The sequence below is a fragment of the Corvus hawaiiensis genome, chromosome 5, assembly GCF_020740725.1.
Source record: "Corvus hawaiiensis isolate bCorHaw1 chromosome 5, bCorHaw1.pri.cur, whole genome shotgun sequence".
Lineage (NCBI taxonomy): Eukaryota > Metazoa > Chordata > Aves > Passeriformes > Corvidae > Corvus > Corvus hawaiiensis.
Window position 1 is genome coordinate 67,855,812 of NC_063217.1, and position 27,319 is coordinate 67,883,130.

General features: G+C 38.3%; 1 long non-coding RNA gene across 2 annotated transcripts; it reads right to left on the minus strand.

The window, feature by feature from the left end:
• LOC125325650 lies at positions 1-27,319 on the minus strand. Of its 2 annotated transcripts, none has more exons than XR_007203469.1 (5): positions 25,128-27,319; positions 21,028-23,849; positions 20,266-20,340; positions 17,823-17,949; positions 1-592 (listed from the first exon to the last, which is right to left on the minus strand). It is a non-coding gene; the product is annotated as an uncharacterized LOC125325650 (long non-coding RNA). The 2 variants fall into 2 exon arrangements; XR_007203468.1 differs by lacking the exon at positions 1-592 and adding an exon at positions 12,422-12,546.

The window sequence follows — 27,319 nt, forward strand, 5'->3', positions numbered from 1 at the left end:
TTAACTGTTGATTAACTGTGACTTTTTTATTTTCAGTCGGAAAAGTGGGGAAATAAGTGTAATACAAGTCAGTTTTGAAGGCAGTCACATTAAAATATGCTTTACTTTCAGGTAAAATTGTTCTCAAACAAAGTTATATAGAACTGCCTCTGCAATCTTTCTTCTCTACTCTTGGGTTAGGAGACTTCACCACTACGGTCCTTAGGCAGAGCCCATATTTACAAAAATTCACATACTAGTGGCCAGCAACCGTGAAAACAACACCACTGGGTAATAGCCCGAATTCGTCAGTGACCTCTCAAGAAAGATTTTGGTTGTAAAGAGGTACATTCTCTCAGGGGAAGGTGAGTTAATCCACAGCCTTGCTTTTTCAAAGAAGCACTTCCCAAAGCAGTTTTGTGGCTTTTGTCCACAACAGCAGCTCCACTGTGGCTGACAAGAGCCCTGTAGTCATGGTCCCTGTAACAACTTCTCCATAAAAGTTTTTCCATCCTCTTCATTGCAGCACCTGAGTCTGTGCCAGGTGATCATGCCTGGGTCTTCCTCGCTGAGCCCCTGCTGGCAGAGCGACTGTCTGTGACTTGAGGAGGTCCTGAAGAGGGAGAAAAAGAGTCCTGAAAGGTTAGAAGTTTGAGATTCAGAGGTCATAAGATGCCACCTCTGCAAAGCAAGAAATTCAGTCACCAAGGCAAAGAATCTTTATCTTCACTGTCAAGCCTTGTCCTGTCACATGATTGGGAACTGCTAAAAATGCAGCTGCCAAGCCCTCCTATTCCCACTGCTTTTGCAAGAGGTAGTGACCTGTAAGAGCAAATTATCTTTCTTTTTTCCTTAAAACTGCGTTGCTTAGGGTTTAAATCTAAATGAAACTAAGTGAATGCTTTATTTCTCCAGTTATTCATGTGCAACTAAATAGACTTTTGAGACCCTCCCAGGGTGACTTATTTGTCTTTGAGTTCCATGAAATGATACATGGAGAGCTACCAAGTAGTTTAAGCTGGGAAAAATACTCTCTGCTTGTTAACGTAATAAGAATGGACTGGCTGTGATTTGGGAAGGATCAGTTCCTCCTTTAAAGATTAAATATTATAATTGACCTTATTTTAAAATTACTATTCTCTAACACTTTTGGGTTTTTATAGTTCTAGCAAATATGTTGGAAACATTCATTGGGGATGAAAGGTTTGGATGTGTAAAGAGGTGCACTGGGAACACACAGGGAGAATGTGGGCCAAAGAAGAGATGCCGTGGCTTGCTCTCTGATTTTCAGTGTCCAACGTTCCCACTGCCTTACAGAGGAGAGACGTATTGGATGTTCTGTACTCTCTATAAACCTATTGAAGAAGTTTCCAGGCTTTGGCATCACATCAGATAGAGATGTATTTTAAAATTCTTTAGGTGACTTTAAATGGACTCTTTCAATATGTGAAGTTATCGTTTCCTATTGTAGAACAGTGGGAAACTGAAGCGCTTAGACAGAGCTATATTTAAAATCCTAGCATTTTCATACGGCTAGCTTATTTCAAGGGCTATAACAGGCTTGAAGCAAATCATCCATTGTCCTGGTTCAGGCTATACGTGATAAGCCCTCCGTCTCATTCTGTTCAGTGTTATTTCCCTTTTTGTTTTTGCTCTCTCTTAAATCTCCAGCAAGAAAACAAACAACCTCAATACTCAAATATCTTGCATCATGTTGCTACCATGCATCTTTCACCCTTAGCCATAACAGTAACATTAAATCAGTATTTAGCAAGGATGAGTATTAGGAAAAGGCTTCTGTTGCTCAGGATTTTTCTCTACAAGTAAAAGGACAAAATTTTAAATATGGCTTTTGTTTCAGTGTACCATTACAATAGATAAACCTTCAATAACAGTGAGCTGTGACATTTACAAAGAGGAAAACCTTTGAACACAGAGATTTAGCAGATTCTCAGGATTTTCAAGAGCAAATCTAAAATATTGCATCTTATCATCCCCAGCTGAGCTCTGTGGACATTCACTGAGAAAAATCACTTTCTGTCTGCTGTAAAGAAGACTTCTGAATGTGTCCATTTTTTCCTGGCAATTTTACCCACACTGAATCTGCTTCATGGTCTGAATTTTGGTCTTCTCTTTGGAGTTGTTACAAATGATCTTAGGGAATGAAGAAGGAGACAAAGTTTTGGTGCTGAAAAAGCCATGATACTAAGTTCTGTCTGCAATCTTTGAACTTTGGTGTAAAAATATGACCTAGATATGGGGCTGAGGAATTGAGTAAAGGAGCAGTGTCTATTGATCTCTGTGGACTTTAAGGAAGGTAAAGTGGTTTATAGGGTCTCTTTACTCTCACTGCCTGGAACAGCTGGGCAAAAAGAGAGGAAATGGCTTTCTCCCAGTACTTGTCAAATAACTGATCTGCAAATTATCCCTCCAAAGGACAAGGTAGACAAAGAGAGTATGTTCATAAATCAAGAATAAAGTTGCAGTACTGTGGCCAAAATTCAGAGAGAAGAATTAAATAAAGTTTTATGGGATAGAAAATTGACTGTTAAAAATTGAAATAATTATTTATTAATAATCTACATGGGCTACCAGATAATGATTAATTACATGCAATTTGTATTACCGAATTATCCGATAAGAACAAGTTATATAAGTACATTATATGTTGATATATTTCATACAAGTAATGCTCTGTAAATGAGTATGTGCCCAATATATCCAGGTATCTTATGCCCAAGAAAATCTGACTCAATAGCCTGTGTAAGCTGCAAAGAAAATGTGAGGAAATTTTTGCAACAAAGAAAACTTGCAAAAGTGAAGTCTATGTTTTCTTTCTTATCATGTGGGAAACACCCATCATATTACACTGACATACTCTTTGATAGGAAATAACTAATTTCTTGAGTTCGCAGTTGCTTGGTTGAATGAATTTAACAAAACATGTTAGAGTACAGAAAATCTAGTTATTCAATTACCCTTTCTGTTGTGCAGTAAAAAAACCCAGAGCACAGCCCAACAAAATACTTGAGTGTTTACAAGCTGAAATATATTTCAGTAGCATCTGATTAGGAGTTAATATCTTAGGCGATATATCAGCACTAAATGTACTACCCCAACCGAAATAATAAATTTCATTTTACTTGTGCTTAATAACAAGCATGAATCAGAAAATGTTTCCTGAATTTTATTAAAATTCTGTTATAGCTCATTTATAACTGAGGACAATGAAGTGCATACAGAATACAGAATGGTATAATCAATGAAAAGATAAAGAACTCCAAGCTACCTGTTCTATACTGTTAACATAAATGGAAAATAAGATTGGACCAAGATAAGAGTTTTGCAAGGCTGTCTTGGTTTTTATTCTCAACAAAATTTGTTCCTCTATGATTTGACATGCAGTTTATTCTGAATAGGGGCCTAATCTTGAAGTCTTCACCCAGACAATGAATGCATGGGCTGCACGTGGCCTCAGTGCAGCATGTATGTGTTTGTGGTGAGTAGGACTTGGTGCAATTAAGGCACCTCAATAAAATGAGATCTGAAGTACTTCAGCCTGAGCCTGCAGTACTTCAGAAGCAGCTGACAGAATCCCTCGCTTGTGTCTCCTCTGATCTGTATATAGTGGAAACTGTGTGGCCTACAGAAACTGAGTGATCAAACAGCATCACTGGGTTTCTGCAGTAAAAATTACATAATGTGCTTTTCAATTCAGCTGTACTCGGGAAAATTGCAATGCTATTTTTGAGGGGCAGCTGAGCAAAAATGCACATTCTATTGAAGCTTCTTTTGGAGTAAATCCAAATATCTTGAGCATGTTTGCAATAGAACTGAGTGTTTTTTTCCTTAGGCTTTGCAATACACCAGTCTCCAGGGATGACTATTATTCTTTGGAATTTACATTGACTTCCTTGAGTAGTGTATGCCTGTTCGTGTGTGTGTGTGTGTATATATATGTGTGTAAAAATCCTGTATGTGTGCAGCTATTCTATCTCTGAGATGCTCAAGATAGAGGACAGTAATGATAGACAAAGATTTATCAAATGCCCCTGCTTGAGTTTCTTTTTTCCAGTAAGACATCAGAATATTTTGATCTGCAGGTACTATAAAGTAATACAGAGTTTTATTTTTCACAGCCAATGCAGTGTTGGCTTTGGCAGAGGAGAGGAGGTCAGGTGTTTGCCACCTGAAGCAGTATTCTCAGTGTGGAACAAACAACATTTAGTACTGGCCAAGATGCTGCTATTAGATCTGTAGGTGAAGAACTCAAAACTACACTTGGAATTTCTTACTACCAAAATTCTTTGTCTCTAAGAAGTTCTTTCTTGAGACTTTCTATTTTTGAGTATTACATTTTTACTGAAAGTGAGTGCCATTACAAACATTAGGCATGGAAAAGCAAAGCAGCAAGAGCTGTAATATCTGCTGTTTAAACTGTTAAGCCATTTTGTAAAGCCTTAAATGTTGGAAATGCAAGGAATTAAAAATACGTTAAAAATACATTTGTGAGGTCTAGAAAGTACCATTGGAATTCAATAATTCCTCTTTTTCTCAATACAATGTTACCTCTCTTATTTCTCTATTTATGTATTTAAGCACAAATGTGCATGTGCACTTATAGTGTATCAGGTCCCCAGTTAGAGATCTGTGTGATTTAGACTGCACATATACATCATTACCAGATCTCTACTCCTTACTGCTGCTGAGTGGTATGAAGGTGATAACAGCTGGACACTCTTCACTGAACATCTGATGCCTGAACTAAGAACAGTGTAAACTGAATCAATCCTGTAAAGGCAAAAAATAGGGTTTTTAAAATTTATTTTTAAAACTTAATTCCACGTCCTGAAGATGAGTGAGAAGTCTCTGCTTCTCTGTAATGTCTTATAATTTACATAATTTCTCAGTATTCAATAAATTAATTGCTTGGTTCTTGGAAATAAATTATTCTCCTCTCCCAGCTTTAGGGAATGCCTATAATGTTTTTTTTAGGAAATATCTATGAAGGTATTTTGTGTGCAGAAATCTTTATTTAGAATTTTTTGTGACTGCCACAGATTTATAACTCTGCAAGAACACAGTAGTGGAATTCCTAAGGAAAAGGAAGAGGATATATCACCATAATACTGAGAGGCCTCTTTTGGAAACTGTCCAAGAGAGAAATTCTATACTTATCCTTCCCCAAATTATTTTTAAATGCCCTACTAACATGAAGACATTTTTTCATTTTGTTAGTCTATAAAATTAAAGACTCAAAAATATCCAGTATCACAACAATTTCAAATCTGTTCTCATCTGAAGAAAAATGCACACACACTTATATGCACAGGTATTTATACATATATATGAAAAAAAATCCTATTCCTCCTTATCATAAACCTCAGGTTATTAGTAGAGCTCAATTTTGGTTCCTAGTTTAATGTCCAAGTTAGAGACTTGGATTTTTCTAGGTGTCTGTTGTTACAGTCCAGTGCCATTTCATAGCAAAATATATTGACTGTCAGTGGGAACTTGACATTTAAAATCCTCCTGCACCATTGATCCTCACTGTAAATATCTTTACAATAATCTTTTGATTAAAAAACTTCTAAGAAAGATGAACTAAGGATTGGAAAAGAGCTGTTAATGAGTAAAAAAATGTAACTAACTCCAGACACATTATAGACATTTGATATAAGATGTTTGGAAGCTATTTTAGGTATTAGATATTCGGAAGATTACTGTGGATGCTTATTGACCTTCTGCACAGAAATGGTCCATTTGTTAATACCTGAGATCCTAATATAGTTCCTGAATTGATACCATTTTAACTTTTATTCTTTAAATAGAATGAAGTACAAGTTCACTCCTTTATGACAAATTATTATTCTTTTTCTAGGATTCCAAGAAAAATAATATTAGTTCTATTTAACTGGCATAAATGCAGATTATTTTTATCATTAAAGAAGTGAACCTACTCATTAGAAATATAATAAAAGTAATCAAAAAATTAATTAATCAGTTTGCCCAACAAGGATACACAGGAATCTTCTTACAGGAATCCACAGAGATCTCTGTGTGGTTGCAGAACACAAAAAAACCCTGCAGCTGGCACTTCAAATGTAATGCTGCTTGTAACTTGAGTCATCTCAGCAAAGAAGTCAATATTGGGCTCCTCCAGATGCTGATCCCTGGGCTTCTGAGTTTGTGCACTTTGAGAAAGAGCTGGGACAAGGACAAAGCATTTTCCATGGCCATATATTAATTATTTTTCGTAACAGACATATGACTGTTACGAAAAATTATTAATAGCTTTTAATTACCATTAGCAGGTACAAATCATCTAATTCACTGACAAACGTCAGTCGCACAAACCTGATTTCTGTGTACTGACCCTCACCTCATGTTTTAAACCACAGCTTTTATCACAAGAGGCATCTTTTCGGATGGTCAAGAGTTATTGCTGTCATCAACACCATACAGGGCACGTTTTTTTCAGCCTATTTCATAAATTCTGTTCCCAGGTACTTTTAGAGAGCATTTTATTTGGTTCATTTTGGCTTCAAATGAGAGTTGAGTAGTTTTGTCTCCAATCCATTCTGCCTTTGTGTATCCCTTTGTGTATCCCTTCACTTCAACTGCCAAAATTTGGATTGTGTTTTGTTAAATAAAACTCCACATAACATAGGGACTGCCCAAATTTATAAAGTAAAAAAAAACATAGAAGGCTTCTATGCATAGAACATCTTCACGTGGCACAAGGACCTTGATCCTGAACCTTTCCATGTGAAATATGAGGACAGGAGTAATTCTGAGTATAGCTATGACATAAATCAGGAATAGCTGCTCTGAAGTTAGCAGAGCTTTACTAGTCTAAAAAGGATGTGGGAAGATCAGGCTACACATACAGGACTAATATAAATGTGAAATTATCTGTGTCTTTTTCTGTGTAGGCATAGGTATCAAGGTATTTTTTAGTTTCAGAATTATCTCTGCTACTAGAAGAATTTTTGTCAAAAAAAAGAAGAAATTAGATCTAGAACATAAAATGTTTGATTCTGAATTATTTGAAGGTGTTGTTCATGTAAATGCTATGGGACTTTTTTTTTTTTTAATCTGCTGTCATTTGGACTTCACTACTTAGATTTCAAATGTAATTATACTTGCCTGTCCCTAGACTACATGAACGAAAAATTTGCCAGAGATGTTCACAGAGTTAATTCAGTCTTGAGATACATACCTTTTCAAACACTCTTAATTGGTGAGTATATATAAGATCGATTGCACTAGGCAAATTTACTGAAATGGAAGGTCTGGATCTTAGAGATTGTTTTCAAGGATGAATTAATCAAAAAAGTTGTTGATATTGGTCCTAGATAATATTGCAGAAGACTCTCTGGGAATAGCTGTACACTAGTAAGTCAATAGTCCTGGTTAGCATTGGAAGAAAAAAACCACTGTGTTGGTGTCCCTTCGCCAAGATTTAGAGTGATTTCTGAAAAAAAATAGTTGCATGTGAGACTTGGTAATTTTGCACAAAACCCAAATTAACTTTATTGATTTAATACAGTTCTATGTTTTGTGTAGGCATCTCTCCAGACACCTCTTTTTTGTTTTTTCTTGTTTTGTTTTGGGGTTTTTTTTGTTTTGTTTTAAAACCCTCTTATAGATGTAACCTACACACATAACAATATAAATAATAACAATGGGATTTATGTCTGTGCAGCTGGTATAAAAGTGGACATCATTTGGAGCCAGCTGTGCCAATACCTGTTGTGATGGAAATGGAGTTATGATTGCTAAATATTCATTTGGTTGCTGAGATGTTTATTAAATGAATGTTGGTTTAGATTAATATAAGCCTTTATGGAAAAATCAGCAGGGTGGAAACAGAGTACATCAAGGTAAGCCAGATAGTCAGACATTTTTAAAGGGCATTGGCAATGTAGAATGCCTCTGCAGTCAAAAATCCTTCAGTAATCAAAAGGGGGAAAAAAACCAGAGCTAAGGAATTGTTTTGGGAGAACATAAAAGTTACAGGATCCCATTGATTTCTGCAATATCTCTGACCGGTTTCTCAGAAGGGCAGTTTGGAGAAGAGTTTGGTTAACTGCACAGTGCCTAAAGTGGGGGTTTGCTATTTTTATTCTGAGTTTCATTACCATTGACAAAATCAATAACAATTTGTGAGAACTCCTCCAGGAGTATCTCAGTGATGCAGAGACGTAGCCAAGGGAACTTAGGTGAAGTTTGTCCAAAGGAGAGGAGAAGAAAGGTGCATCCAAGCAGATGGCTGAGGCTATAGGGGTCACCCACATCCCTCCACAACATCCTGTTTCTCCAGTGCTGTAGAGGAGACATTTGTGCATCCCTTGGTTTTCTTCCCTACTTTGGGAAAAGAAGTAGGAAGAAAAGTGTTGTTTACTATATCTGGGCCTTGAAAGCCTGAGAAATGCATTTCACACAGTGTAATGCCTGAAGAAAACTTTGCTTCCTTCTGATGTGTGAGGCCAAGCTATTTAAGTACCACTGTTATGTAAATATTTACATTTGTAAAAAATATTTTTCTCGTAATAATTATATCTATTCAATGCTTACCATACTCACTTAGCAGCAAACATTAAAACAAGATTCTTACAAAGAGAAACCCTAGTCATTTGGCAAAGAAGAGTGCAATAATCCTCTGCTTCTCGCTCCCCCCTCCATTTTAATTGTTAATAACTTTTCAGCATGCAGGAGAAGTAATCTCCCACCATGCTAAAGCAGTCAACCTAATTGAAAAGAAATACAAGTCATCTAGTGCACAGCTGAAAAATTCAGCTAAAATGCAATCTGTCATTATCTTTCCAATGCCAGTTTTAAATAGGTATTAAAGTAAATGGGGGAAACATCTTCTCATTTCTCTTGCGGTATCATTTCATTTCTACAGAAATCCCTAATCCCCAAATGAAGATTCTGACTGATACCCAAAAAACACTCAAGACTCAGCCTCAAGTGTCTTGGAAACCAGATCCAAAAATAGAGGAAAAATTTCCCTATCATGAATTAATCTCATTTGAAAATGATTTTAAAAATACAGTTTATGCAATGCAAATCCTCACTCCCAGAATAACCTGTATTTGTGGTTGTTATGCCACAGTCAAGAGATAAATTACTGCTCAGCGAGCTGTTTCAGCACGGCAACATGAACTGCAGCTAGGATTAAGGAAACTGATGAAGCATAGCGTACCATGAAAGAAATGAAAACATTTTATAGGACATATGGGTATTATTGACAGGTTTCTACTTTTTGATACAATGAGCTCTTTCAGCAGGAGATCGTATTTGAAAAGTATTCTGCATTAGGAAATTATATGCCACATTTAAAAGTATTCACACTTTTAGTCGCCAAATTATTATGCGCTATATAACACATTTCAATTTAATTGGAAGAATATTGTATCGTGATGCTGAAAACTTGTTTAATGGAGATAATATTTCAGCTTGGTAGGGAAAGTTGGATTCATTTGAAGCTGAGACATCCTCAGATTTGTAATTACCAAAGCATGCTTCTGAGTAGGTAAAAGTATATTGAAAATATGTCAGATGGGGCCTTATAGAAAATCCATCAAGCCCTTAACAGGTCAAGCTCAAAAAAAATCTTACTAAAGCTATTACCATCAAAGTGTATTTGGTTCTGGTCTCAGGACAACTTTCTTCAGACTGCTCCACTGACTGAAATTCCCACAACTGAAGAAACCTCAGAATCTGTACTATATCGCATGTGCTCAGCAAGTGTAAGAAAATAGATGGTTAAGAAGATACCCCTACATGAAGTCTGAAAAATTGAAAAAGAGAGTTTTTAGCATTCTACTCTAAAACATGATGGCTAATTATTTTTTCCTTTGGCAGCCTTGCTTTTTCTATTCCTTCCCTGAAGTAGTAAAAGATTCAGCTAGATTGAACAAAGTCTATGCTCTCAGGAGAAATCGTCTGCTGTTAGAAAATTACATGACATTTCTCATGTATTCTTTCCAGTGTTCACAAAATGGAAAATTTTGAGCTTCAAAAGAGACCTCCATTGCAGCTACAGTTGTAGTGGTAGAGAAGAAAACAAGAAATAGGGTTAGGAAGAATCACATCCTACTGTGTACATTCTACAAAGTCCTTTTATATGAATCAATAGCTACTAGTGTTGTAGAGGGATTTAATTCTGTAGTTTTCAAGACTCTTTGTGCGAGGTAGTTTAAGTCTCTTCTCACTCAGTCTCCAGGTAGTCCTAAAATCATGGGACGCAGATGCTTAGCACAAGATTTCTTTGCATGGTGCTTCCCTAAACTATGTTTTTGATCTGTCTGCATTCTGCTAGAGCTTGCACGTAAACATGGTTAGTTACGAAGCTTATTGTCTCATTGGTGGGAATCAGTACCAGCGACTAGGTTTAGATTAGATAATAGGAAAAAAATCTTTACTGTGTGGATGGTGAGGCACTGGAACAGGTTGCCCAAAGTTGTGGATGCTCCATTTCTGGAAGTGTTCAAGGCCAGGTTGGATGGAACTCTGAGCAAGCTGGTCTATTGAAATGTGTCTCTGTCCATGGTGAGGGAGGCTGGGACCAGTTGATCTTTAAGGTCCATTCCAACCCAAACCACTCCATGACTTGATAGATATCAAGCTTCAAGACTTGATAGACATTTCCAGTAAGGGGAAAAAAGCACTTCTTGTCTGACTTTTATATTTGTTTTGGTGCCATTTTATAAGTCAAAGCTGAAAAAAAGATAAATTTCTGGTGCGACTCAGAGAAGTATTAAGCCCTGGAACAGGTTCCCTAGGGAAGTGGTCAAGTCACCATCCCTGAAAGTGTTCAAAAAATGAGTAGGTGTGGCACTTTTTGATCTGTTTTAGTGGGCATGGCAGTATATGGTTGAAGGTTGGACTTAACCTTGGAGGTCTTTTCTCAGTGTAATGATTCTGTGATTCGAAAATGAAGGAAAATAAAAGAACACTGAGAATAATCATGCTGAAGACTGGTTGGAATATGAACTACATGATTTTATGTAAGCTGCATTATTCTTCACTGCAAACCAAAATCTAAAAGAAGTGTTTTTCATGCTCTCTGTACCTGATTTGGAATCTGGGAAGAAGGGCAAAACAATGACAATAATAATAAAAGTGATATTAATAATAATCTCTCACAGGGGCAGAGAGAAAAAAGGGAATTTAGGTGATATTGTAGTGAGACTGCATGTAGAATGCAGATTAGTATGAATTAGGTGAAAGAAAATGTTTGTGCAAAACACTGCCTATCTGAATACAGATTTCATAATCAGCACAAGAAGAGGTTGAAAACAGAGAATGTTATTTTTATGTCCTACAAAATGTCATTGTTTTCAGAAGTTATGCTGTGTTGAATATATTATACAGCAAGGGATCTAGATGAGAAAATCAAACCAGGAAACTCATAACACCCAAAACATCTACTTTTCAAAAGCAGACTACTAAAACGAAAGAGAGAGCAAAGGCAGAGGAACAATATTTTCTTTACATTTGGTAAGAATGACTTGCCCATGGTTATAACCGTGGCATATGAAAAACTTTCAGTAACCTTCCCCCCTGTTACAATCTGGTTTAAACCCAGAAAAGCAAAGCAAGCTAAATCTCAGTGCATAAACTGGAAAGAACTTAGTAGGTTCAAAATATTCCCAGAAACAAGATTGAACCAAATGAGGTTAGATGTTGATGCCAAAAAATGGATGTATTTTATTTAATAGTAAAAGAGGCAAAGAGAAGGGAAGAGAAAAGAAAGCAAGAAATGGAAAAAAGAAGTGTGCATGGGGAGTGGGGGGAGGGGGAGAGGTGACAGGGGTTAGGTGGAAGCAATCACCCATCCGAGGGTCCCAACGACGTCTCGTTGTTCCCCTCCATCTGGTCTTCTGGTGGTGAGGGTCCCCCGTCACCGCTGTGGCCACGCTGCCACACGCCACCGTGCCACACACCACCGTACCACATGCCACACCACGCCGCCACATGCCAAAGAGTACAGAATCCCGTGGATTAATATACCCTTTGGGCCAGGTGGGAATGCCCACCTGCCTCCTCTTGTAGGGGCTAGCTTGACACTGTCCCTTGCAACACTGAGCGTCTGTTGCATCATCTCTGCTGCTCTGGTGCAGGGTCTGGGGACCCCTTTGAGGGGGGCCCCTGTGATGGGCCATGTCACGCCTTTTGCTGTTGATAAGCTTCTGACCAGAGGCTTTTCCAAGATACCCAAAGCCTCTCCTCCCCCCACCCTTTGGTGGAGGGTCTGTTCGAGCCTGGCAGCTGATAGCCCTGGGGCTGTGGTCTCCACCTTGGAGGTGTTAAGCTTGTGCTCCATGAATATCCCCAGCCCTGAGTTGTTACTTTATCTTATCTTCATCAGCGAGCGGTGTAAGGCCTCAGTCAGGGCCCCATTCAGGGTGTGGTAGTCTTCTTTGCAGCTTTTGTAATACAGTTTTAAAAGTCCTTCAAGAAAATGTTTAAGTCATAAACTGTAATATTTCAGTCTCTGACACCCCCGCATCAAGCTATCCGCACTTCTGGTGGAAACTACCTCTTCTGTCTGCTCTACAACATGTAAGTTAAAAAGTAAATAGTTAGAAAACCTTAAATTATACTTCTTATATATACTTATTTATACTTCTTATACTACTTACTTATACAATATGGAAGTGCTAACATGCAATTTTCAAAACAGAATGTGAGTTCTACATATTCTGTTGCTCTCTGCCAGAGAGCAGGGCTTAAAGGTGGTCAGGTTCTCTTGAGGGGAAAGAATATAAGCACAACAGGATACTCTAGAACTCTGATTAAGTGTTTGCAGGTTATATTTATCATAGAAATTTCTTAAAATTATTAAAATGTCTGTTACCAATTGGCAGCTGGTTAAGTGTTCATAGACTATTTAGAGTTCCAATAGGATGATTGCTTTTGTTTTTAGTATCTAGGGAAATGCCCTCAATGTGTAGGCTGAGTTACCATAATAGTTTTTCTTCTCAGTCCATGTCTCCTAAACTTGTTCTACACATTCTTTCAGTTAAACTTTGTAATTAAGTTTATTTTGCATTTAATGACTCTCAATCAGATCTATGCTGGGGCTCAGCATAGTAATTGAAACAAGTTGGTTCTGTTTGACGCATATTTGGGGGGGTGAGATAAAATTGTTGCAAAAAAAAAAACCAAAAACCCTGATAAAAAGTATTTTCTATTCCTTGTAAATGCCAAATATCCTTAGCTAAAGTTAACTGCCACAGAAACTGCCCCCAGTGTCCTCATCACTAACGACAGGACAAGTCCCAGCTGGAACTATTTATTGGCTTACTCAAGTGCTCCACTGCTTTGTTCTAAATATGTCAGCTTTGATTCATCCTCAGGCTTAGTTGCTGTCAAACACTGTTAAATGGAACTGGAATCAGCATTGCACCTAGGCATCCACTAAGCCAAAACCATAATCACTTCTACAGAAATGTTAGTAATCTGTGGCACTAAAGAGTCATGGCATTTCTGTGAGGGTATCCTGTACAAAAAGGAAGTCTGGTCTCATCTTTGGCACCAGCTAGAGGTAAGAAGTTCATAGCATCAGTACTGAAAGCTTTGGCAACAAGCTTTGTGACCTCAGAAGAGTGAAACTTCTTTTTATATGTGTGATTGGTACTGTCAGAGTACATGCAGGAGTACATTATGAGACCAGAGTTAGGATTATCCTCACCAACTAAAGCATTGGCAGCATTTAGCTTAACACTTGAGTGGAGCTTGTTGGTGTGAGACTAAATGGAAAGAAATATTCATTTTGAGAGATGAATAGTAAAGCACAAAATATTTTAAAGTGGATAAGGGAAAACCAGGTTTCATCTACAGTCTGCAAAAGTAGTTAAAGGAATCTACTCAGAACAGCATGGTATCTTCTGCTCGTATCGTGCAAAGGTTTTAGGTAGCACTTACACAGATTTTTAAGGGTACTGTTAAGAAAAACAACATCTGAGATCAGTACATACTTGAGTGCCATGTGTGATATTAGGAAGGAATGCTACTAAAAATTACTAATGTACTAATTTACATTGTGATGAAAAGTAAAATTTGAAGATGAGGGTAAATGGAAATTCACAAGATATCTGAGCACTCTGTGACTTATTTCGAGCAGGGATCTTCAAAATGTGAAAATGCATCCCAAGGCCTCCTAGGGATGCATACCTTTAGGAACTTATGAAAACCAGTCTTTGACCCAATATTTTTCTTTTCTGCAAAATAGAGAGTGAATGACATGGTCTCAACAGATATTTTAAGTGATACATAAAGGACCATTCTCTGTAATTGGTTGGAAATGGCTTCAAGGTGTGCCAGGGGAGACATAGGCTGGATATTAGGAAAAAATTCTTCACTGAAAGAGTTATCAGACTCTACAACATTCTGCCCAGGGTAGCTGTGGAGTCACCATCCCTGGAAGTACCTGAAGGATGGGTAGATGTGGACCTTAGGGACATGGTTTACTGGTGGACTTGGCAGTGTTGGGTTAACAGTCTGAGTCGACAAACTTAAAGGTATTTTACAATCTAAATTATTCTGTGATTCTGTATTTACTACAACAAATTCAGTAAAACTTCTACATAAACCTGTTCTTTCCTTCTTTTAATCCACAGGGCTTTGGATGGCAAGGTTACCTTCATTGATGACCGAGGCTTCTCTTGCAGCTGGCTCTCAACTGTTGCCCAGCTCCCCTACAGAACTCCAGCACTCACTGTCTTTTTGAAAAGGTCAAGATTTTTGGAGCAGAGAAGAGAGACTACCGAGGAATATTACAAATACAGTATCTGAAGATTTCCATCCTTCTCTTCCATAATTTTTTCTAAAAACCTATTCTGGACTTGGAAAATCTTTCAAACATATGTGTGATCTCATGGCTAGGTAGGCCTGAAGAACAGGAATTCCCAGATCCCAGAGTGTCAGCAATTCATGCTGTCTTCACAGCATTGCTGGTTTACTTTTTTAGTGCATACAGCGTGTGTGTATGTCTGTGCACAGGGATAAAACACTGGCGAATAAGAATTCTTCACTCACTCTAGCAACAATTATTTGAATATTTTGTGGTCTGGGCAAAGCACAGGAAGAGTTAAGCCTTGTTTAGCTGTCAGCCTGCCACAATATTTACTTTTGTATTTACAAGTATTCAGTGCATCTGATTCAAGCAAAGCTAAGAAAGATTTCACCTTAAATCATTAACACAGCAGAAGTCATATTCTTTTGCAGTATTTTAAAGAAAAATAACATGCAGGCCACATCATGTCAATGGTTAAATGTGCTAAAAACCATTATGAATGAAATTCTTTTTTGAATTTAATTTCAAAATTTCTAGATAATAATAATTTAACTCCTTTTATGTTACGTGTATTCAATTTTATAGCAAACTAAATAGAATTCTGGAAATTGCTTAACCACACATTAGACCAGAAACTTCAATGCTATAATATTTAATTAATGAGGAAAGCACTGTGAATAACTAATGGATTTTATTAATGCTAATATATAGAACAGCAGGAATAGTTGATAGACCAAAGAAAAATTTTTAGCAAGCAATCTGTGGAAGTAAAAGTCACTGAAAGGTAAAATAATAAACTTGTTTGACACACCGAGGAGCTGGTATAACTTTGGCAGTCATAGTGTGAAGGCACTGTGCTTGATAACTCGGTAGCTAGAAGGGCCCTGAAGTAACAGCTTTTGACATGCCTGGGAGATCTCATCAAAGAGAAAGGAAGATCCCTGACAAGAGAAATACTAAAAAGGACTCCTGGTGGGAAAGCTGCTGCCATGCAGAAAACTGTTTCAGATAAAGATATCCAAGAAACTCCTGCCCCCTGGGATGAAGCACTGTTTCTAATAATTGATGGAGTATTATTAAGAAGATATGTTGGTAAAAATACATTTGGAATATCATGAATAACACCAAGTGTACATTAACAAAGTAACGTTTCATTAGTTTACTTTTGTTGTTGCTTAAGAAACAAGTTTTGAGCCTTTTGTGGTATACAGGCAGTTATTGGTGTATTGGTAATAAGTGTACATCAGAAGTAGAGTCACACTACCAATGTTGTAGCCCTCTTTAACAGTACTTCAATAAATTTCATAGTAATGTGATTACTGATTAATGCAGCTCTTGTAAATACAATAGCTTTGTAATGCACTTACCTGCATTGACTTAATGTTCCAGACCAACTAAATATTGTACTGCCTCTTCCCCAAGTTTAAGCTACAAGAGAACAGCTTAGTTCATCTGATGCATAAAGCAAACTTTAAACACAGCCTTGAGTCTCCAGTTAGTAAGGAAACCCAAACTTTTCTGGCTAGTGAAAAAGCCGAGTGTAGCTCAGAGCCATGCCTATGTTTAGAAGAGGTTGGCAGGTCATCCAGCAGCAAATACAAATGAGAACACAAGAAAGAGGAATCTGTCCCTGGTGCGGAATTACTTCTGCAATGCCACCTGGTCCAGAACTTTTTTATAAAACCCCAGAAGGTATCACCTATCAGCTAAAGGGCAGGCTGCAATGCACAGCTGGTATATAGGGGAATAGGCGTAGAATAAGTAGAGAAATAAAATGTAGTAAAAAGAACCCATACATGCAAGAAAAGTTGTCCTTCTGCAGAAAGTTAGTGACCCAAAACCTGTTTTTTCCATCTGTCTGGTCTTGGTTTGAACTTTAGGTGTGAACAGATGATCTGTATATCACATCACCTTTTGTTCCAGGTCTTTAAAGATCTCTGACCACTGGGAAAAATCCAAAAAAGTTACTCTTCTGCTCACAAAGCTATGTTATGATTTTTAAAACCTTTGATCTTTTTTTCCTGGACAAAGCTGGAGCTTTGAATGCAAAGTTTGAGGGAATTATACTGCTGTTAATTTCTGGTATCTCAAGTAGTGCCTAGATACAATCCAAAGGCAAAATATTGAAAGAGAAATAAATAAGCATATTTTGTTTGACTGGCTGTGTTTTACACCCAAATACAAAACTTGGAGAGGAATTAATTTGCTCTTCAAGACACAGGACACTGTGAATTTCCAGTTGGAGACTGTAAATCCAGAAAGGGACCATAACAGTCACCTAAACTTACTACGTATATGACAGTGGCCATTGAATTCCCGAATTAGTTCCCATTTAAACCAGCTTATATATAATTTGAGATTTAAATGAAGCTTTGAAGAATTCACTATATTGTAGGTCAGTTGATTGGTAGCTCTGTGATGCAGTAAATTTGGTATTGCCATTGCTAGCCAAAAGATATAGATGTTACATTAGCCCTGCAACTCACCCAAGCTGAGCCCTGCCAGGCTTGCTTTGGCTGCCCTTCCTGGCTTGCATAAAACTGTGGTTCAGCTCTTTTTGTCTGATGAGCAGTTGAATATTTACTAACTTGTTTTTCTTTAGGTTAGCTCTGTGCAATTCTGTGGTGCAGTGTTATAATAATTTTGTGTATCTCTCTAAGTAATAACCAGTAATAGTAATATATTGCTCTCTTTAGAGTGAAATACCTCTGACCCCCAAAAAAGCAATATGGAGTTGAGGAGAAACAGGCAAAGGATGGTAGCAAAGGCCTTCCTTGAAAGGCACAGCCTGGCGATGACAGCAGATGTTATAAACATGCAATAAACAAATTGCCCAGGTTTCCAAGAAATGTAGCCTTGGGAATCAAATAAAACCAGTTACAGGGCAAAACAAAAGGAAGAGAAAATGTCTAGAATATGCAGCACACACTGTGTGTGCCACAATATATGAGGATATAATCTGGAGGTGTAGGCTACTGAACATCAAGGTATAGCATGGATTAAAAACAGTCACAATCAATGTCATGCAGACCTTAGAGCAGGGAGCAGGAGAAAACCCACTGTCAGCATCATACTCCTCGCAGTGTAGAAGGCCAACCTCCCATCCCAGGTTCTCCACCTTTTCCTCTTGTGAGAGTTCTCATTTCTGACTTCAGGATCTGGACAAGCAGGGGAAGGGGGAGCACAACACCAGTGAAAGCTTAGATACACAAGGTGCATGGATAAAAATTTAAAATGTGCTATTAATGAGGCTTTTTGTATAATATAGTTTGAACAGTCAGCATTAGTGTTGTTGTAACTGGGATAGTAAGTCTTTGAATAGGCATGTAAAAGTTCAGGTTAACAAATGAATTTTTGACTGCAAACATAATTTTTGTTTCTCTAGCTCAGAAACGCTGCAAAAGGTGCAGATTTTATTATTAATTAGCCTCAGTCAGAAATCTGTATTTTAAAAAAATACTATCTTTTTCTAGATTAGCAATTGCCATCCTATCTGAATTTGTCATGACTGGCTTCTGCTATGTGAATCTTTGAGAGACTGTACATCCCTCTATAATCAAATTAATATTCTACAGGCAAGTTATTTAGAGCTCAAGTTACTTTTTAACTTCTTGTTTGAAAAGATGGAATAAATAGACTCGATGATCTACCAGTGGTTTTTAGAAACAAAATGTGACTTCTAGTGTTATTCTCATATCTCTTTACCTTTTCAATTTTACAGTGACTTCTGAAATCGTGTAGTAGAGTCAGATTATGCCAGTACTGGTTATTCCCCCAGTAGGAAAACATTTCTGTATTCCTGCCTGGTGTCCTCTGTACATGCAGCTCTTTTTTCCTCGATCTGACTCTAGCAATTAATGTCAGACTGATTATTTCATTTGCTGTCCTAAATGAGGCCCCACCTACCAGTAAAACATGAAAATATTTTCTAACCATAATTTATGCTATAAAAGCTGTTTTGGATTGTGTTTTCTTTGCTGAGATCATCTTTCCTTCCTTTTGTTTCCCTTGGTATTTTGCTAAATCCCTTGTTTCTAATATTGTTTGTTGTTATGTGCTTTCCCCTTTCCTATTTAATGCATGTTTTTTTAATTTAAGAATGCTGGGATTTTGTTTTACTTGTGTTAGCCTGGTCTCTTGTTCAGCAGAATTTTAAGACAGGGACCAAAATTCCACATGAATATCATGGCTATGTTTTTCTCTTACCTAGTTTTTCTCATGGTTTATTTGATAATGATTACTTCTTCTGATGATGATTTACTTCTTCAGCTATGAGACTTTAACAGCTTAAACCTACAGTTTGTGCATGTTAAAACAGCTGAGCTACATGGATGCCACTTGAGAAAGCAGTCTTTAAAGTTATGATATCCAACTCTCTCTGTGAGAACGAGATCTGACGTAGAGTCCAGCATGCCAGACCACTCACTTCAGAAAGTAGATGCCAGTTGCTGACAATTGTTTTAGAAGCTCACTAATTATTTTTTTATTATGGGAAGAATGAGATGTCATGAGGAGATCATAGTGAAATCACCCCTGATAATAAAGTAGGGGGTTTTTTATGGGATATAAAGCATAACAAATAACTTGCTGTCACCTTCTCTCATTTAGACTGTGAGTCTTCATACAGAGTATATGCTATTTTCATAACCAGATTTCTAGTATTTTTAATACTTTTTTCTCTCTCAATTTCCCTTGTTGCCTCAGTAATCTGATTCTTAGCATAAGTGATATAAGTATACAAGTCAACGTTTGTTCTTCCCTTCATTCTTCCTGCTGGCATCAATTAATATCATTCAGCTGGCTCATCCCTGCCAGATCCAGGGTTCATTGATGATGGCAGAAAGACTTCTGGTGACTTCACTCTGATTTGAATGAAACAGTTATTTAGGTATCGAGAATTTTATGTGATGTCAACCAAGTTGCACAATGAAACGGTGCAAATACTCAGCATGACTGAGAACACAAAGCATCCATGTTTCATACAGAGTTCATAAAAATCTATTTTAGGTACTAATGTGAAAAAGTTAAAAAAGTATACAATTGACAGCCCGTCTTTTTTGGCAGGCAGTCACTGGGATCCATACAGCAAATATGCCTTAGTGGATTTGGGAAAAAACCCACTTTAATAATTAGAAAGCACTGAACTCTCAAAAAATATAAATTTCTAGTCATACCATTTTAAAAAACTCAACAAAATATGTTGGTTTCTAAACATGCTGATTTTTAAGTGTATTGTAGGTCTTTTCCTATTGGAAACCCTTATGATTCATAGATCAGTTTGTTTCAAATAAAATTTATTGAACAAATATTGAGCAGTCATTTTGCCCATGATTGGAAAACAAAGCATCTCAAAGACATAGTCTGTTGTCATATCCAGCAAACTGGATTTTTCGCTTTGTCCACAAATATTATCACCTTTCTTTTGTGCATGGTAATGGATTGACCTAGTGGGTCAAACAGTTAATATAATTTACCTCCACAGTTTTCTGCTTCCCGGCCATGACACATTTATCAGTGCGGATCAAAGAGCTGTCCATTGGTAAATGTTCCTAATAAAAACATGGCAATAGTTTTACAGCACTGAAATACTGCTCAGTAAATTGTGTTCTTTCTTATTTGATAGAGACCTCTCAACTTGCCCTTTTTTTTGGTACTTGAGATGCCCTTGACATATTATTGAATGGATGACTCCTGGGATTGCCCAGGCAAAGGCATCAGTCACTGGGAGCGATGAGCAGGAAAGCAGAGGGGCCATCCTTCAGGCACTTGAGAGAAAAAGGCAATTCATAGAGTTCCATGCAGTAATGGAGAGTTAAAAGGACTGTGCATATTGCATGATGCACAAAAGGCTTGTGCTGTCAAATACCTTTGAATGCTACATGGGAGGAGGTGGGAAAATCGAGCTAAATAACCCGGCATTTTTTTAATCCAAGATCAGAAGCAGACCACAGCAGAGGGTTCATAATCACCTGCTCACTTGAAAGCTGTTAGATTGTATTGAAAAATCTATGCAATATGATTTCTTAAAGCTACATTTGAAAGCTTGTCATTAATGGGAAATCTATCAGGTTAAATAAAATTCAATCTCTAGATGGAGTTTATATGCACTATAAACAGGAATTGTGCATTATCAGCTCATACAGTACCATTACTGTGTCTCTGTAGAAGAGACTCCTTAAACTAATCTATTTTAGGTTTTTTATGTTTTTTTTTTTTTTTTTTTTTTTTTCACTTACCAGAGGAAGCAGGAAAATCATAGAGTCATAGATTAACAGGTTGGAAGAGAAGGATCACTTGGTCCAAACTTTCTTGGAAAAAACGTGGTCTAGATAGGCTGGCCCAGCACCCTGTCCAGATGAATCTTAAAGGTATCCAATACTGGGGAATCCACCGCTTCCCTGAGATTATTCCAGTGGCTAATCGACTCTTTGAAAGAGGTATTCTCCATCTTCTTTGTACACAGCTTTTAAATACTGGAAGGTGATGATAAGGTCTTTCCCAAGCCTTCTTTTCTCAAGGCTGAAAAAACCCAGCTCTCACAACCTTTCTTCACATGGCAGACTTCCCAGTCCTGTTGCTCTCATATAAAATCTGGTTTTGTTGATAACTCTGTCAGTGAGTCTTTAAGGGACCTTAAAATACTCATTTCTGACACCCTTCCCTGGATTTTCATCAGCCTTTTTTCATACAGCATGGACCAAAGCTAAATACAGTATTTCAGGTATGGCCTGTAAAGCCCTGAGTAGAGTGGGACAACGACTTCTTTATCTCTGGTAGTGATGTTTTTTTGATAAAACCCAACAGCTTCTTAGATCCTTTTTTTTGCCACTGCAGCACATCATTCACTCGCAACGAGTTTTCCCACCAGGACTAACAAAGAACCTTTCCATAGAGCTGTTCCCCAGCTTGGTATATCCCAGCCTGTTGCTCTCCTGGGTTATATTTTCCCAGTTGTAAGACTACACTTGTCCTTGTTGAACTTCATAAGGTCCTTAACCCAGTCTATCTAGGACTTCCTGCGGTGTAGCTCTTCCTTCCAAAGAAGAAGCTCTACACTCTCACTTGGTTTGGTACCCTCAGCAAACTTTGTGAGCTTATCCCATCTTCCAGGTTGCTTATGGAGATATCAAACAGCGTTGGACCCAGTATAGACCACTTGTGACAGGTTGCCAGTTTGGAAAGGAGCCATTTACCACAACCCAGTGGGTGCTGCTTGCCAGGAGTTTCCCACCCAGTGCATGGACCACTCATCTAGACCATAACACATCATTTGCTCTAGGAGGGGGCTGTAGAACACTATAGAGAAAGTCTTGGAGAAATTCAGGTAGACAGTGTCCATGACTAGTCCCACATCAGCTGAGCAGGTTACTTTGTCAGAGAGGTGATCAGGTTTGTCAAGGATGATTTGCCCCTGGGTGAATCTAAGCTGGTTTTTTCCAATCATGTGCTTCATCTGACTTGTGTTCGCCCCCTGGAGGATTCCCTTGCTCTGTAATTTCCTTGATCCTACTTTAAGCCCTTCTTCTTGATGGCAGTGACATTAGCCTTCTTCCAGACTTCTGGGGCATCCCCTGATATCCATGACTTTTCAACCATTATGTAGAGCAGCCTCTCAATGACATCCGCCAGCTCTCTCGACACCCGCGTGTGGATATTGCCAGGGCCCATTGACTCGTAGGGGTCAAGTTCTTGCAACAGTGCTTATACTCTTCTTTCACTGATGGTGGGTCTGTACTTGCATCAACCTGGAGATTAATTTTTTTCCCCTTTGCTTATGTGTTCACAAGCATTCGCTTTTCTTTTTCTTCCTTTAGTAAACTGCCTTATCGCACCTTACTAGTCATTTCCCATCTTATTTTCTCTCCTCTGTCCTGCTGGGAAGGGGAATGATAGGCTTGGTGGCACTTGTAACCCAGCCAAGGTCAACCCACTATACCTGGACTTTTTTTCCAAGGCCTGGGACGAAAAGGTACTTTGATGTCTCAGCAATAATATAAGCATGAGGCCCTATGCTGTTTCTCAATATCTGAAATAAGCTTGTATGAACATTAGAGGCATATGTACTCAAGAGAACTAACCAGCTAACCACTATAATTGCCTTTGTCAAAAAAAAAAAAAACAAAACTTTATGCACTAAACTGTATAATTCAGAATTCCTTCTGGAAAATGAATCTTGTAAAATGTAAGAATTTTATGAACAGTTAATTCTCTCACATACAGGCAGAATAAAGTTTAAGAACCTTAAAATATTTGTGTTTCCATTTGCATATTTTAAAAAAGGCATGGAAAAATCACATCTGCAAACCTCTCTGGTGATTGTTATGGGAACTCCCCTCCAGCCACCTGAGATACTTATTGTAAATCTGGAACATAGAACTCTTTAATACTTTGCATCTTTCACTGTTTCATAGCAATGAAATGATATGCACACAGTATTCATAAATAAAATAACTAATTCCAGTTCAGCTTCGAGCATGTAACCCAGTGACCCACACTGCAGAAACAGGCAGAAAAAGATTACACACTTTTTTTTCTGAGGTTGGGCTTATCAACATTCTTTCTAACAGGACATTGCTTAGGGAAGGAGTATGGGTAATATTCTTGTTCTATGCACTCAAAGTCTGTTAATAAGGGTTAATGTGAGGCTTAATCATAGAATTTTAAATATTTACAATGCATCTGTTTACACAGTATCACTTTGAGGTTAAATACCCAGCTTAATACTTATGCCTACTCTTAGTGTCTTTTTACCAGACTATTTTAACAATTAGTAAATAAATGAAAAGAATAATGAGTGTAATTTTGCATAAATACCTACTCCTAATACAGAGTTTTTTCATATCCCTTTTTGTCTGTGTTTTAAGCAAAGGTTATGAGTCAGTCCTATTTGACTGCAAAGCATTGGTGGTGTCATCCAATCATTTGAAAATTAATTTTTCAATAATGAATTATATATGTTACAGACAAACTTTAGGCAGTATGTGTCTATATACTGTATTAAAAACATCTGGCTGAGAGGGACCTTCAGAAATCAGTCTTTCATCAAAGTGGTGAAGTACTATATTGTAGTGGTTTGGTCCAAAATACTCATTACTGTTTATCTGCTGTGAGATAAGAATTAGGAGAAATGCAAAACAGGCACCAAACTTGAAAGAATATAAAGAAGTTTATTAACAGACCTAAAAGAAGAAAAAAAATTATACCACCTTCAGAACTCTCCTCCTCCCCCCACCTTCCTCCCTTCTCCCACTGACAATGTAAAAAGACAACCCTTTAGATGTTCAGTCTGTTTACCACTTCCATAATAACCTTGTTCAGTCCATTTAGAAAGACAAGTCTCTTCTTGCTCATGCTATGAAAACATTATCACAACGAGACAGCCGCCCACTTCCAAATATTGTTCAGTCCATTTAGGAAGAGGAGTCTCTCTGCCTGCGTGTGAGTCCTTTCCCCCGACTTGCAGCTTTTCCCGCAACTGCTTTCGAGGGTCCACTCTTGAAGTTTTTTGGGGTACAATTTTAAGGTTGAGCCGTTCAGAAACAAAAACAGAGGCCCTTCTCCTTCCCTGGGAGCAAAGGGTCTTCATCATCTTCATCTTTAGGACTATCTCTGGGAGCATCTCTAGGGACTGAGGTTTTCTCCTTTCCCGTTTGGAGCAAAAGTCCTCATCTGGTCCATCTCTCCCTGTCCAAACTTCTCATGAAATTACAGCTGCGTCAGCATCTGCCTATCTCAGCGCAGGTGCTTTTGCTCACGAGCTGAACACTCCACCCCCCATATCTTCATGAAATTACAACAGGATACTCTGATATATCATAGCTTCACAACAGACTTCCAGCTTTAAGCATCTCCTCTCTCTCTTCCCTCAGGTTTTCAGCTCTTCACAGCAGTAAAAGTGTTAATCTCACCTCGGCCTTGCAGCTTTGCAGCTGGAATGTTGAATTTTTCTTATCGCAGTGGAGAGGGGGGAGAGCCGAGCCGCTCCGGCTGCCCGCGGCAAGGCAGTGGGGGGGGTTCCACGGCTGGAACAGGTCCATCGGCTTCAGGATGGCCGTGGCCCGGCCCGGCCTGGCCCAAGCAGGGCCTGGCCGGGCCCACTGGGCCCTGCTCGGGCCCTGCAGCCACCTGTCCCAGCGCCGGAAACGAGAGAGTGCTGGGAGGGGGAGTTTGCCTATTCTTAAATGTGGATCACAGAGGTGATCACAACTTTAAGTGGCTTAGAGAATTGTCCATATTCAAACTGGCCAGCTGATAGGTTCTATCAGTTCCCAGAGGAAACTGTAAGCACCCCTTAGCAAGGACGTCCCTTCCGGGACTATGCTTGCTAACCTATGACATATATTAGTGTCATTTTTTGACAGAAGTTTGACCAAATTGATTGCTCACTATCCTAACTATTTAAAAAGTGACTGCAGATGGGCAAGTGAGGCAACCCTGTAATTTTTTCCTTAACTGGCACAGGCATGGAGAAGAAATTTTTCCCTTTCCTTTCAGTAAAGCACTTTATCCACCTGAGGGCAAAGATAGCACTATTTCCCCTGGTATTCCTTTCTACCCCCCTTTCTCTAGAGGAAGAGACCCTGGTTGTTTCAGAAGTGCTCTGCAGGTCTCCCTCTTCACACCCCTCACACCCCTTCTTTCCTTTGGGGTTAACTCTGCTGGTCTGTCCTTTTACCAAAACCAAGTGCCGGAGGCAGGCTCAGTATCCTGCTGAGGTCTTGCAAGCACTCAGCAGAGCAGGAGGATTGCTTCATCTATTTTTCAGGATGAATTTCTGTTTATGCATACCATGGTGACATCTGCCTGTCTCATGAAAACATGACACTGTCGATTTTGCTTGAGCATGTAAAACCACATTACCTTCGGGCCCTTTCCTGGACGAGTGCTGTCTACTTGGTTGCTCCCTGCTTGCTACATCTGCAGCTGGTTGTTCCTAAGTATAGCGACTTGTAATTCTCCCTCCCGAGCTGCTTCTGGAACATTTCTCTACTTTTTTGAGTTCTCTTTGATTGCTAGTCCCAATTTTCAGTCCTTCCTGACTTCATGTTTTCTCTAATTCTACACAGAAGCCTGCCCTCTCTTCTTTCATTAATTAAAGATTGGACAGATCTGTATGAAAGCTGAAGCCCCGTGGGGAGGCTTTTAATATTTGCTTCCATTTTGACAGAGAACATTTGGCAAGTCTTCTGGGAGGTACTAGCGAACCACTCTTGCACCCAGTTTATAGCAATTCAATCTAGACCATGTTTCCCTAGCTTATAAGATTGTAATGTGAAATAATGTCATGTTTTAAAGGAAAGGTACATGATGCTTATTTCTTCTCCCTAACCACATAGCTGGATACCGTGTTGCTGAAGGAAATGAGCCAATTTTAACATGATTTGTTCTTTACAAATCTCTGTTGGCTCATCTTGGTTTTGCCTCCCCAGTTTCAAATAATTTATAACCTTTTCATTTTGCTAAACAGGTCTCCTCATTCCTTTTAAGACTCCAATTAATTATATATTTGTAAGAGACTTGATAGTCCAACTTATTGTACCTGACAAAGATTTTCCTTAGTACAAACACAGCACATAGTGATAAATGGAATTGAACTGGATGAATTGAGTAAGGAAACCGAGACAAAGCAAGCTTCTTAGCTTGATGTAAAAGGCATTCAGTTAATGTCCCTTTTTCTGAACACCTCTTTTTAGAGTGAGCAGTCTTGAGTATTTGCTGAGGACAAGTAGCTCCCCAGATCCGATTGGTTGACATTTTGGGTAGGGGTTTTAAAACATATTTAAAAATGGGCATCCTATCTAAAGATTCCGTTTTCCTTAAACTCTGCCCTTAAAATAAGCTAGTGTGCAGAAGGGGCAGCTGTGTTGTTTATCTGCATGATACAGATAATCTTACCGACGAAGCCTTTTGTTATGGTCTTTGTAACTGGTATCGTATAAGCAGCTTAAGGCTTCTTTTGCCTATATAAGTCTCCACACTGTGGAGAGGTTTATAACTCTTACCTCATGTCACTACTGCTGTAAATCAAGGCTTTTGTACAGAATCAGTGAACCTGTTATAAAACTGCATTAAGTTCTTAACTTGGTAAACAGATATGTATTGGAAATTGCATAACAAGCTATTTGTTATGACCCAGGTAGTTATAGCAACTACAGCAGAACCCATTTTAATTAACAGTAAGTTTCAGGTTATGCAATTTGACATCTCATATTCAGAACATAAACTCTTTCTGCTCCAAAACTCATTTTCACACAGTCTAAAACAACGGTTTGCACTTTAAAATTTAGTTACATCATGTTCTCCTACCAAAGTAATTGCAAACGTAAGGGCAGGTTTCTTCTGTGCAGGCACAGGTGACTGCTCAGCCCTGAGCATTGATCCATTCTCTGATTCAGTGTCTTGTGTAAGAAATCTGTGAGGCTGAGTTTGTTTTTCCTTTGCTTTTTATGGAAAGAGCTAAGATTCCTTAGATGGGAGAACTTCCTTCAGGTAAGGTACACAAGCACTAGAACATTTCCTCAGGCGTGA